This window comes from Adiantum capillus-veneris, chromosome 3 (assembly GCF_014529385.1).
Source record: "Adiantum capillus-veneris isolate H3 chromosome 3, ASM1452938v2, whole genome shotgun sequence".
Classification (NCBI taxonomy): Eukaryota; Viridiplantae; Streptophyta; class Polypodiopsida; order Polypodiales; family Pteridaceae; genus Adiantum; species Adiantum capillus-veneris.
In genome coordinates this window covers 56,100,296-56,114,267 of record NC_140933.1, presented here as the reverse complement: position 1 = coordinate 56,114,267, position 13,972 = coordinate 56,100,296, and the positions used below count along the sequence as shown (strand labels likewise).

At 41.2% G+C, this 13,972-nt stretch overlaps 1 pseudogene; it reads left to right on the top strand.

The window, feature by feature from the left end:
* The first annotated feature begins 11,580 nt into the window (after positions 1–11,580).
* On the top strand, positions 11,581–13,308 carry LOC147460954 (uncharacterized; annotated as a pseudogene).
* The last annotated feature ends 664 nt before the right edge of the window (positions 13,309–13,972 follow it).

The window sequence follows — 13,972 nt, the reverse complement described above, 5'->3', positions numbered from 1 at the left end:
AGAGAGGCATCGATGTAGAGGATAAGTTTTCCCTCACCGGGTATCTTTAGTGGGGGAAGTTGCTGACAAATGAGTTTGATTAACTTGATGGTTTTGATGTGTGAGACCTACCATTGTTTGGAACTATTCTTCTGCATAAGTATCCTTATTTTCTTTGTAAGGGTGGCTAAGTAAGGGATTCCAATCGATCCAATTTAAGCATCCAAGAAATTGTTGGAGCTCGGTGGTATTTTTAAGATGATTGGGAGTATTAGCGATTTTAGCTAATACGTGCTTCTGTAGTTTTATGCATCCATTGCAGATTGTGATGCCTAAAAAGTCGACTTCTTCTTGAGCAAAGCTGCACTTGGTGTAAGATAGAAAGAGACCTATTTTTCTTAGCAGCTCATAGAATTTCCTTAGATGCGTTATGTGTTCTGCCATGTTTTTAGAGTATATAAGGATGTCATCCAAATATACTAGAGAGAATTTTTTTGTAGGGCCGAATATCATTTCAACCCTGAGTTGGCACTCTGAAGGGGCATTTTCTAATCCCATGAGAATAGATATCCATTCATACATTCCTTGAGGTACTACAAAAGCTGTTTTGTACCTATCTTTGGGATGCACCTTAAATTGCCAAAATCCGCTTTTCAGATCAAATTTGGAGAAGACTTTTCCACCATTCATTCTCCTCTTTTTCCCTCGCTTCTATTCGTTGTGATTGTTGAAGTAGAAGGCCCTGCAAGCCCAACTTGAGTTGGATGGTTGGATTATACCTTTCTGTAGTAGCTCTTCTATTTCTCTACCGCAAAGCTCATTATCGGAAATTGACATTCCTGGGTGGGAGGCTTTGGTTGGATTAACTTCAGAGATAGTGGGAAGAGTGATCTTGTATTTTTCTTCATCCCAGAAGGCTAAGGGGTTGTCGGAGGTTCTCTGCATTATCATTTCTTTTATTTCTTCTATTTGGGTTTTGTATTTTGCTTTTTGTTTTCGGAACCACTCTCTATATTTGCTATCACAATAGTTGATGGAAACTAAACAACTATTAATAGCATAGCTGGCTCTCTGCTTGATTGGAGCAATATATCTTTTACCCAGATAAGAGAAATGAAAGCTTGTTTCTGTGAATGTGCTAGGGGCTAGATTTGATATTATATCAAATCCAATTACTAGATCATAGCACATATTTGAATTGTGTAAGGATAGTCTATTAGGTAATCTAGCATTTCCTAGCTCTATCCATGCATAGACATATTCTCTGATTGTTGCCTTGGAGCCGTTACCATATTTTACCTGCCTAGCTTCTGGATATTGCTTGATCATAGTTGATGGGAATAAAGCTTTTTTTTCAAAGCTTCCTCCTGCACCTGTATCGATTAAAGCATCCTGAAAACCTTTTGGTATGATTAGCAATCCTATAATAGGGATGGCCACATTATTTTCATTGATGATTTGTGTTTCGTAGGCCATATTCATTTCTGTGGAATCCATTTTTTCTTTTGGCTGAGGCTTAGGTTGCTTGAAAGGGTTATCAACTCTTTTAGATTTTTAATATCTTCTTCAGATAGTTGATTACCTTTGGAAGTTGGCTCAGTTGGCTGTTCTTTTGGAAGTAAGATATCCCATGGAATTGGAGCAGGTGGAGTTGGGATATTTGGAAAGAACTGAGAACTCTGAGTAGTCTCACCCCCCTGAGAAAGGAAAGTGGTTTCTCTAGCAGTTAAATTGGCTTCCCATTTATGGAGAGCCTGCTACTTTTATAACAGAAGCTCATTTTGACGCAATTCTTGCTCTTTTTTCCACAATTCTTTATAAGAGTGATCCTGTTTAGAACGGGATGTCGATTGAATATCCTGAGGGAAATCAGAAGTTTCTTCATCAGAATTGGAAGGTGTTCTTCCTGGTGGTGATAGCCGTTTTTCGGCTTTCCATAATTGCCATAGTAAGCTACCTCACCCTATCAAATCACTCAAACATTTTGGTTATCCCTACGATTTCACTGTATATAGGTGCGTGTGAGTTAGGGGACTTTTCCCATATCTTCTTAAAAACCCTCAATTAGCTAGTCACTAAGCTAGTTGACCCAATATATATATATATATATATATATATATATATATATATATATATATATATATATATATATATATATATATATATATATATATATATATATATATAAGTATATTATGGCCCATTTGTGTGTAAATATCTCATTGTATATAGGGCCTAAATAAAAGAATTTTTCATATTTTGGTATTTATTTAAATATTTCTACCTATGGTGTGTTATTTATGCTATGTACATTGACTCACCATTACCATATTTTTTCCTACCATTTTGCATACTCTTTATTCCATATAAAAATATTTTCATGCAAGCTTCTCTTATTTTTGGTGTAACTCCATCCCAACAAAAATCCAAAAAAACTAGTTCTATTTATGTGTATATTTTTTCACTATTGTGATTTTTTCCTTCCTACATCTATTCTCTATTACTCTCATAAATTAGACCACCAAAAATATTCATCTTTTTATGGTAGACTTATAATGAGAGAGATTTATTTTGACCCCTTTATATTTTTTCCACCTATATTATATATATTTGACATGTACATATTTTTTTAGACCCCTCAATATTTGATTTTCTTAGTTGTACTAGTCACTTATATCATGATCTCAACAATATCTTCAATGATAGACCTACCAAATAAGGTCAAGGGTATGTGGCATGCATGCATGCACCATGGGGAGCTAGCTCTTGGAGGTATTGAAAAGAATCATCCGAAGAAAAACCTCACAAGGACATTGTGTAGTGGAAAAAAACAGTCGGTTTTGTTGAATTTTCAAGATCACATGCTCCCCGAATTTGACACGGTGATACAAACAAAAGTTGTAGCCTGTGGACTGCACTTTTACCTCAATTTTTTTCATATTTTTTTGAGCTACGAGCTGTGAGCTATGATTTTATTGGTGGACCCCAGTTTGCCCATGCTATACAGCCACACTCCCTCTTCCACTTTATCATTTTCCTCTTTCACACACACTTCTCCACTCATCATCCCTACCTCGCTCACCACTCCTCTATGCACCCTACTCACCTTCTTCTCAACCTTGAAGAATAAGAGAAACCATGGTGAACTCATGTCTCCTACACACACTTCCATTCCAAAATTGACCACCTAGTCTCATTTTTCCTCATCCATATCTATCAAAAAACCACAAAATTCAGCCTCTTCTCTTGAAAGATAGCATCATGGTGATTGATTACTCATGTTCAATCACCTTGGATCCCAAGGAAGGTCAAGAGTGGAGAAAAAACGTACCGTCAAAGCTAGTGGACCGTCAACAAGCGTCAAAATTGACTCTACTCAAGACACTTGGAGCATCAACATTGTAAGAAATCCATGTTTTCTTACCTATTCAGAGTTTTTTCTTCCTTATTTGTATCCTACATGGATACTCCCATTGTAAATATCCAATTCCATTTGTAAATCAATAAAAATACTAACTCTACTAATTTACTAACACTAACCTACTATGAAAAGGTTCTATCACCTCCACTTCTCTCCTCTCTCTTTTCTTCATCTATCCCCATACCAACTTCTTGATAATTCCAAGCAAAAGAAATTAGATAAGTGCTGAAAATATAACCCAACCATGATAAGAGGAGTAACCCTAGCCCTCAAAACTGCTATAAAAGAAGGGTGTAGCTAGCACAAAAGGTGGAGCCATAAGTAAGAGCACTATGCTATAGCTTGAGAAGCCAAGCTCAACCTCTCTAGAAGGAGCTCTTGAGTGGAAGCTCATTGTCTTATGCATATGCATGTGTTGTATTAGGGGTGATTAGAAAGGGAACTCTATGCCATTGAAAGAGAGAGTGATCATTCAATTGAGAGTAGGAAATATATCATTTCTCCTACTAGTGTAAGCCCAACATTTGCTGAATCAAGGAGGGTGGATTTGGACTAAGCTTGGATACTTTGTCTCTCTTCCAACGTGAAGTAATGGACAACAATGATGTGTAAGTTTCTTGGTGTGTTTTTAAGTTCTTGATAGCTTGTCTCTGGGTGTTGTCATCAATTCAGCTATAAATTCCACATACTGTAAGAGGGCAATAGGGTGGAGAGGACTCCCTTGGCCTGAAGACAGTGATTGGAGTGGCTTTTCTTGTGATGTGTTGTGGTGTAATTTACTCAAGCTATGTTGAACAAATACTAATCTCACTTTGATTGGTCGTGATAGATTTGTAAGAAGGTATTAATGCAACAAGCATCCCCTCCCCCTTCTCTTTCTTTCTTACATATATAATTGTGTTTGCTTGATCACGGCCGATACATTTTAAAGCAGCCCGAGCACTTTCTCTCTCTCTCTCTCTCTCTCTCTCTCTCTCTCTCTCTCTCTCTCTCTCTCTCTCTCTCTCTTTATGCGTCCTAGTTTGGATCCAAAACTAGGCGGTGCCCCAAACTTGTGTAGGGTTAGGTTGCGGGTTTGTGTGTGTGTTTGTTGTTGTTTTCCAACCCCAACCCAATTGAGCAGCACGAGAGCCTAGAAGGGTGCTTAGAGGCCACTCTTCTTGTTGCCCGCCCCGGACCACCTCAAATTGGTGCCCCCATTGAGGAATCCAACTTGTGTATGTTTTTGTGTAGGATCAATCTTTAGAATAGTCAAGTAGTTTGCATGAATCACGAGAATTTGTATGATCCTTTCATTCCGATTGCAAGGCAAAAGGTACACATAATTGTTAGTACTAAGTTGCAATTTCAACGTGTAATTCGTAGAATTTTAGGTCCTCTTAGGTTGGCAGATATAAACGCATGAGTAAATTCTTTTTATTTTGCCTCTCATTAGGTACGACCTTAGTTTGGACGTCTATATTTTTGTTTTGTTTTAAGAATTAGGTCATGCATAGACCATGAATAATGGCCCAAGAATACAAGTTTTTCCCTTTCATTTCATTCCACACATTAGAGTAAACATTGCAATTAGTAGAAAAATCCATTTTCAACAACGTATGGTGTTCATGTTTGGTGCCCAAAGAGTAGGAGAAATTCTCGCGTCACCAAACCCTGTCATTCTACCTCTTATTGATTATCATATGTCATTTGATGTGAATATTTATATTTTGTTGTAGAATAGATTTGAATTTAGAAAATATTATTGTGTAAATCTTTTAAAGAAAGAAAAAACAAAAACGCGTCACTTTGAAATCAATTCAATGGAGAGCGAACGCCAAATGTCAGGATATCCTCTTTTCTTTGGAGATCCTGGAGAGGATGCAAAATTATTTTTAGCAAATTTCAAGATGTCTTGCCATATCAAGAGGATAGTAACTGATCAAGAACGTGAAGAAATGTTTGAGGTGGTCCTTAGGAAAGATGCGAGCACTTGGTTTGACTCTTTGCCTGAGGAAGTTAAGGGGAATTACACAGAAGTTTTGAATCGTTTTAAGAAATACTTCTTTGATCCTCGAAACACTAAAAAACTATGGCAAGACATTGTTTCTCATAAGCAAAAAGACTTAGATGACTACTACTTGTACAAGCAAGAGTTTCTACGTCTTTGGGCTGTATAGGTGAGAAATGTTGCTAACCTTGGTGATGGTGCAGAGTTCCTAAAGAAGGAGAGATTCATACCCGGACTCTTTCCTGACCTTAAGGTAAAACTTGAGGTGGGTGCACCTGCTACGTTTGATGCAGCTGAAACTAGGGCTGCTGAGAAATATAGAAAACTCAAGTGCTTAAGGGGGGAGGTTCCAATAGAAGGTCTTAGACCCAAAGGTAAGTCACAACCATCAACATCTAGGGAGATTCCTGAGGTAACAGCTGAAGTAATCGAGAAGTTAAATGAATCTTTAAGCAACTTGTCAATTCACCTTGCACAAGCTGTAGGTCCAAAGGGACAAGCAAAGAAGTCTGAAGAGCGAGATTCACGACCTAGGAGAGTCTTGCAATGTTGGAATTTCGGTGAGTCTGGACATGGGATATATAATTGTCCTTGGCCCCGTGGGGAGCCAGGGAGACCTAACTTGAATTACCCAGTGATGAATGCAGGTGAAGGAACTGGTCAACAACCAAGTCTTCTACAAAGGCCAAATGGAGCAAGACCACCTCCACAAGGAGTGGAAAGAGTTCCACCTTTGCCAGACCCAAATGTGCATGTGGTAGAGGTAACAAACTCAAAAGAGGTTGACATGGAAGCAAATGGCATTAAGCGTGGCCGTGGAAAAGGGAAGGAGAAATAAGGAGTCACGTCACAAAGTGATCATGGACGAGAAAAGAAGGCAAAGGAGACCAAGGAAACTAAGAGGACTCGACGTCATATCAATCTCCAAGACTTCCCTCTTGGACATGGTATGGATCCATACAACCTATTGGAAGACATGAGAGGTAAGGGTCTTGATATCTCATGGCCTCAGTTTCTTGCATTATGCCCACAAGTTAGGAGGGATTTAACAAAGGCAGTTAGCACTAGGAGAAAGGTAAAAGAGAGTGTGCTTTTTGAAATGAATGAGGATATTACACCTGTGCTAGATTGTTACATCAAAGGAAGATTGGTTAGGAAAGGTCTAGTGGATGGAAGTGCACAAATTTTCATCATGACAGAGGGACTCATGCAAAGACTAGGCATACACATCCATGAGACACCTGAAATTAAAGTCAAAATGGTAAAAAATAGCAAGGCTAGGTGCGTAGGCATTTGTAAAAATGTCTCTGTGGAGGCCTTTGACATTAAGAAGGCAGTGGATTTCTACGTCATGTCTACCAAAGGAAATGGTTACCCATTTATCTTAGGGAGACCATAGCTAATGAAAATGCGAGCTTTGCAGGATTGGGAGAGTGGAAAGCTAATTTGTAGGGATGACAATTATAAGAAGGTTGTCTTTGACATGAAAGAGCAACGCCAAGAGGAGCTCCATGAAGAATCATCTCAAAGTGAGACGGAGGAAGGCTGGACCGATAGCACTTCAGAAGGAGAAAGTAGCGGCAACATTACTGAAGAGGAGTCTTCCATCGAAGTCATGGGGGTAAGGTTTAATCCAAACAACCAAGAGACCTCTTGCCCAGGTTTAGAAGAGGTAGGTTCCCAAGAGAACCAAAATGTGCAAGATGAAGGAATGTTACAAGGTATGTTGTCTACAACACTTACAAAGGACGAAAGAGAGGAGTTCAAATGTGTGCTAAGAAAATTTCCTAGGCTTTTTGCTAAATTTAGACTACACCGATGTGCATGGAGTAGATGCTGTTCAACACAAAATTGAGTTGAAGCTAGAGGCCACACCTAAGGCTCAGAAGCTACGAAGGCTAGGAGTCATCAAGGAGTAGGCTTTACTCAAGGAGGTAAGAAAGCTTCTAGCAGCAGGTTTCATTTATCCAGTGGAGAATTCAGAGTGGGTCTCTCCCGTTGTTGTCACTCCTAAGAAAAATGGCAAGTGGAAGGTGTGTGTGGATTACCGTCCACTCAATGAGACAACAAAAAGAGATCACTTAGCCTCCCATTTCAAGATGAGATACTAAATGAGGTAGCTGGTCATGAGAAGTACACTGTGTGTGATGGCTACTCGGGTTACTTTAAAATAGGTATCGCATTGGAAGATCAATTGAAAACAACCTTTATCACTCCTTGGGGTTGTTATGCTTTTAGATTCATGCCATTTGGTCTGACAAATGCTCCTGCAACATTCCAACGCTTCATGAACATGGTGTTTCAAGCATTCTTTGGAAAGTCAATCAGGGTGTTCATTGATGATTTTTGCATTTATAGCTCAAAATCATTGCATCTACAAAGGGTAGAAGAAGCTTTAAAGAAGCTCTACGACATGGGAGGTCAACTCAACCCCGACAAGTGTCACATAGGTGAGGATGAAGTGATCTTGCTTGGTCACAAGGTTTCCTATAAAGGCATTGAGGTGGATCCTTCAAAGGCAAAGGCTCTTATTGAGCTCCCATCACCCAAGAATCTCAAAGAGGTCATCTCATTCATTCAAAAGGTGAAGTATATGTCACGCTTTATTCACTTAGCTTCGGAGTTGCTTCATCCTTTGCAAAAGTTGACACAACAAGTAGAATTTTCATGGTCTGATGATCTTGAAGAGTATTCTTGTAATATTGAAGTCATTTTGTCTACCAACACTCATGCCTCCTATTGTGAGTACACATTCTTTGTTAGCTCTAGTGTTGGGAAGGAAACAATTGGTGCAGTTTTATTACAACAAGATCCCCACAGTACCAGGATGCCACCCATCTACTTTGCTAGTAGGGTCATGAATGCTTTGGAGAGAGGCTACACGGAGGCAGAACTCATGATGCTGTCTCTCATGTTTGCGGTGAGAAAGTTTAGATCCTACTTGCTACCAAAACCTTTTTTAATTCTCATTGCAGAAAATTTATTTCCTTGGGTGTCATCTCAAATGAATCTTATCACCAGGATCTCAAAGTGGATTATGGAATTGCAAGAGTTCCAATACTCTTTCAAGGTAGAAGATAGTGTGCGTGCACAATTGGCAGGGATCCTTACTTATAGGGTACATGAGAAGGAGATTAAGGTGCCTTAAGTAAAGACCCTACCATTGCCACCACCTAAAAGTATTCCTAATGCTTTTACTTTGTTCTTTGATGGAGCTTTTTGACGAGTTACAGGAAAAGCAAGGGGAGGGCTAGTATCGCTCAACCCAAGTGGAGAGGTGGTCATGCAAGAGAAGGTCAATCTACCAGGTTCAACTAGCAACAATGAAGCAGAATATGACACACTACTTCATGGTTAAAAGATATGAATTGGCCAAGGTATACAACGTCTCATGGTAAAATGGGATGCACTTCTCATTGTGAAGAAAATTTTAGGCATTTGGGTATGCAAGAATGAAATCTTAAGGACAAAAGTTCATGCCATTCATAGGATGTTTAATCAGTTTGAAGAAGTGCAACTATATCATATTCCTAGGAAACAAAATGAAGATGCCGATTTACTTGCACAACAAGCAGTTACATGTGTTGAGAAAGAAGTGCATGTCATCATGGTGGCAGCAACTATCAAGCAACCGAGATACCAGGGATTGGAGTCATTGACTCCCATTATTAGCTACATTTTGGAGGGTGAGTTTCCACAAGACTTCACGAAGGCTCAGAAGAGGAGACTCATGAAAAAGGCAAGCGCGTATCTCTTCCTAGAAGGATCCCTCTATCAAAGAGGGAAGGATCAAGTGTGCAGAAGAGTACCAACTATTGAGGAAATCCCAGGCATTCTAAAAGGTTTGCATGAGGAAGCGTGTGCTTGTCATTTTGCATAGAAACTCATTGCAAAAAAGATTTTTCTTGAAGGATATGTTTGGCCAAGCTTTCACATTGATGTTCAACATTGGTGTAAAAGTTGTCACAATTGTGAGATTAATGGAAACAAGCGTCTGTTACATGGTCCACGTCAGTTAGTCCTTGCAAATGGTCCATTTGAAAAATGGGGCATTGATGCTATGGGTCCATTTCCTAGGAATAAAAATGGAAAATTGTACATCTTGGTGGCCATAGACTACATGACGAGATGGGTAGAAGCTCAAAGTGTGGCAAGAGTAAATGAGAGGATAGTTAGCAAGTTTGTGTACACTCACATTTGTTGCAGATTTGACACACCTTTGGAGATTGTTTCTGATAATGGTTCATGGTTTAGGAAGGGCTTGCTCACGGAATTTTGTGATGAACTTCACATTCTACATCGTCATAGTACACCCTACTATCCCCAATCAAATGGTTTGGTAGAAAAAGCTAATGGTGTCATTGCAGGCATCATTAGAAAGATGATGAGAAATAAGACAAAGTTGTGGGATGACTTCTTGGATGGTGCCTTGTGGGCGTATCGAACCACATATAGGGAAGCCACGGAGTTCACACCATTTCACTTGGTGTATGGTCAAGAAGCTTTACAACCAATTGAGCTCAACATTCCAACAGTGCGACTTCATGGCAAAGCAGCACAAGATGAAGCATGGATGGATCGACTTCTTACCTTAGCTGAGCTTGAGTGGAAAAGAGAAGCAGCATACAAGTGCTACAAGAGGAAAGCTACGCAAGCGAAGGAGAAGCTTGACAAGAAACTAAAGGACAAAGGAATCAATGAAGGAGATCTTGTGCTAAGGTATTTTATCGACACGATCACGGTCTTTGTTGTGGATCCCTTCATTGAGACCTACACCAGCGAGCTCAAGATCGGCTTGTTCGTCACGATTGATTGTCCTCTTGTGAGGGCTAAAAACCATAATGATGCTGGGTCAGCTTTGTTCTCCTTGCATGTCGGTGCATCGACAACCATTCAACCTTGTGACCCATTCCCTGTTTCTTTAGCTTTCTATCCTGAGACCAAGATAAGCACATTTCTTGCTGATGCTGCAATTTTTGAGACTACTAGCCCACGTCCGCCCTTAGCAACACTGGCGTTTGTTGTCTTGCAAAGTCGTAATTTCCATTAGAGAATTGGCACTACATTTGGGGATTTGGTTGTTGCTGATGGTCCGACCCCAGACGACAAAGCAGTTGTACATATCAGAAGCATTGGCTTCAGCGTTTCTTTCTTTCGATATTGACAAACCTTTTGTCATATGTAGGTCAGCTTTGTCAACTCTCGAAAGCATGACTATGATCAAGTCATGGCCCAGATGGCTAGGGAGGACATTGTTATGTTTGTGGCTAGGAATATTGGCCTCTTTGTTGGCAAGGTGCGCACATTGTCTGTTGTGGACGTCACAACTTTGGCCCCCGTGCGAGGATCACGCTTAAAGAAAGAATTGACCACAACATTTCATAGACAGTGTGAGATTCTCGGCTACAATAGAGAGGTGACTTTGCATGCTTTGTACTCAACCGGATAAAGACATCTTTAGTGGTCTTTACACGTTTGTTTTTTTTGTAGGTTGTGCGGACTTTGCACTTTGTGAACTTCAATAGAGCTCTGTTGCATTCCCAGTGCTCAGTTTGTGACTCACCGAAGGTGAATAAATTTGAAGGCCGACTGTGTTGTTCTCTTTGCGATAAAGATCACGTCATCAACACGACTCTCAGGCTGGAGGCACAGATCCGAAGCAGCATTGACAGACGTGTTGTCGCGGTTCAAGTGTCAGTGTCTATGGTGGATCGTCTTTTGGCCTTGCCAAGGAGCTTTAAGGAGGTGTACATGGAGAGCATTCCAGAGGCAAGGGATATTTTATCAACATCTGTTGTCGAGGGTGTGTTCAAAATTGGCACAAATGGGTCTATGATATCTTTCACTCCTCTGTTGGAAACCTAGATGCTTTGAGAGCATGGATTTCCATAGCTTTTGGCCTTTCACCACGAATAACTATGCTTCCTTACCTAGATCCCTCTACAATCGATGAACTAAATTTTGGCTTGTCCATTGTATATCAAGTTTCATAAGAAAATGGTATCCTGCTTTTGAGCCTTGTTGTCGTGGTGTCTCTCCATAACTCGCTTTCTACTCTTCCTTCCTCTCCATCTTTTAAACCTTCCAAAGCACTCTCTCTCTCTCTCTCTCTCTCTCTCTCTCTAACACACACACACACAAACAAACACACAAGACGGCTGAATATTTACAATCTTTGCGTGTCTTTGCAATGAATAACTTGCCCGAACACGATGTCGATACCGTTTTTGTGGCACAGTTTCCGAACAATTCAGACATCTTCCTCGCGCTACACCATCTCCAAAACTCGACAGGTGCACCGCATGACCTTAGATCAAATTTGCTTAACGACTTATTTGAGAGCTTCTTGCTTGAAAGACGTGCTGTCCCGGGTGCATGCCTCTTCTTCCCTGCTGACAGGGCCACTAGCGCAATGACGGCCACAAAATTCTCATCTTTGTATTCAACATGCGCCAACTCACTTGCTCTTAGCCTCGACGTGTTCACGTCCTTTGCTTGCTTTGCGACCTGTAGGTTAAAAGTGTATTTGAAAAGAAATGGAAGCATGAGAACAATCATCTTGGGGATGCCATCAAAATCATTTCTTGCAAAGGGCATTTTGCTCTCCGAAACAATCAATGGCATCGCATACCTTCCCACCTTCACAACGTGCTCAAGCCGTGCACGTGTTGGATGGAAAGAAGATGAGGTGGCCACTTTGCATAGGCTATCCTTGTTGCATGAGGCTTTGCCTGATGTTGAGGTGGTCCGCATGTTCCAGGCCAAGCACCCACACACGTTGCACACAACCCAGGCCGTGAAATGCAAGCTTTCATGCCTAAAGAAAGAGAAGGGCGTGGTCACTGGTGCTCAGATACGACGCACTCATGCCAGCTTGAGCAAGCCGATTAAGAGATAGAACAAAAGCATCAAGGACAAGCCTATTACACCCTGCGAAAAATGTGGACGCTTGGTATTCCGACACCAGCTAACACGTCAGCTTATGCATTCAGTTGTGGGATCCACTTCGAGGAAGCGAAGACGCTATGGGGATGTGTACGTCTGCAGCCAATGCAAGAAACACTTGACAAGCGATATCAATCACCTGTGGAGCTTGCAAGAGACAGAGTTCAATCCAGCGCTTCCCTTTGTGTCAGATCTTAACCCCGTAGAGGCACGCTTGGTCTCCATTCGTATCCCCTTCGCCAAGATACGTGAACTGACGTATGATGGTCAGTACGGGCTTAGAGGTAGCGTTGTCAATGTGCTTGCCAACTTGGAGAAGAGCCAAGCTCTGCTGCCTCGCTTCATTGAGGATGAGGCTTCTATCCTTGTGGGAATCAAACGGAAGCTTGAATACGATAGATGTTACCTAAGCGGTGTTGTGCGACCCCTGCTCACAATGCGTGGAACCACTACGCTGTTGTCCACAACACTCTACACGAGAGAAGGTGTCACCATCAACCACAAGTGGCTTGCACACCTTTCTAGTCTAAGTATGGATCCTACGAATACCCTTGAGGCCAATGCGCACGATGTTGAGCTTGAGTATGAACAGACTGATGTCATGCTTCATGCGGTCACAAGTGCGGCAGAGGTTGTCGATTACAGTGGCAAGATTCTTCATGTTGCGCCTTGCGAGGGAAATTCACCGTTGAGCATCTTCACGGACGAGTATTGCGAGGAGTTGAGCTTCCCAACTCTTTTCTTCGGGTCCCCTAGAAGATATAGAGAAGCCACAACCAAAGATTACCAAACAATTGCAAAGTGGGAGCTCCTGAACGTCGACAGAAGATTCGCCCTAGACATCGAGAATTTATTTTTCAAGTCTATCAAAATCATGTCACAACAAGTTGCTTCCTCTGTTTGGGTGCGAATGCGCAAGGGAAAGCTTGCAGGTGCAGTGCTAACTTCAAGGCAAATGGTAGAAGACAAATAACATAGAGAGGCTTCTCAACTCAAGGTTAGGCTTCAGAGACTTCGAGGCATTGCGCACATCCCCCGACTACAAGGAAAAGATGAAAAAAATGTCTTCGCAATGATCCGACAACTTGGACCGCCCACATTTTTTGTCATGTTCTCCTCCGCAGAGCGAAGATGGAAAGAGATTCTTGATGCACTAGAGAAGTTAGTCCCGCTGAGCCAAGATCCCGAGGAGAGCCTGAGCTCGTACCAATTTCGCCTCATTCGTGCCGATCCCATTACAACTGCTCGTTTCTACGTCCAACAGGTTCAACGCAATAAAACGGTTTTTGCGGACTGATTCCTCCATATGTGGCAAAATACGAGACTTCTTTTTCATCACGGAGTTCCAAAGTCGCGGTAGCCAACATGATCATGGTTTGTTGTGGCTAGAAAATTCTCCATCACTCACAACACACTCAGATCAAGATATTGTAAAGTTTGTAGATACGCACATTAGCACAAATGGATCCATCTTGCCCAATGACCTTTCTGAAGCTTACAAGCATAAGCACCATAAGACTTGCCAAAAGAAGAGCAAAAGTTTTCGTTTTGGATTTCCACGTTTCCCCATGCCATTCACAACTATTATCCGGCAAGGAATACTTGAGTCGACCATAGCTAGACAAGGTAAGCTTTAC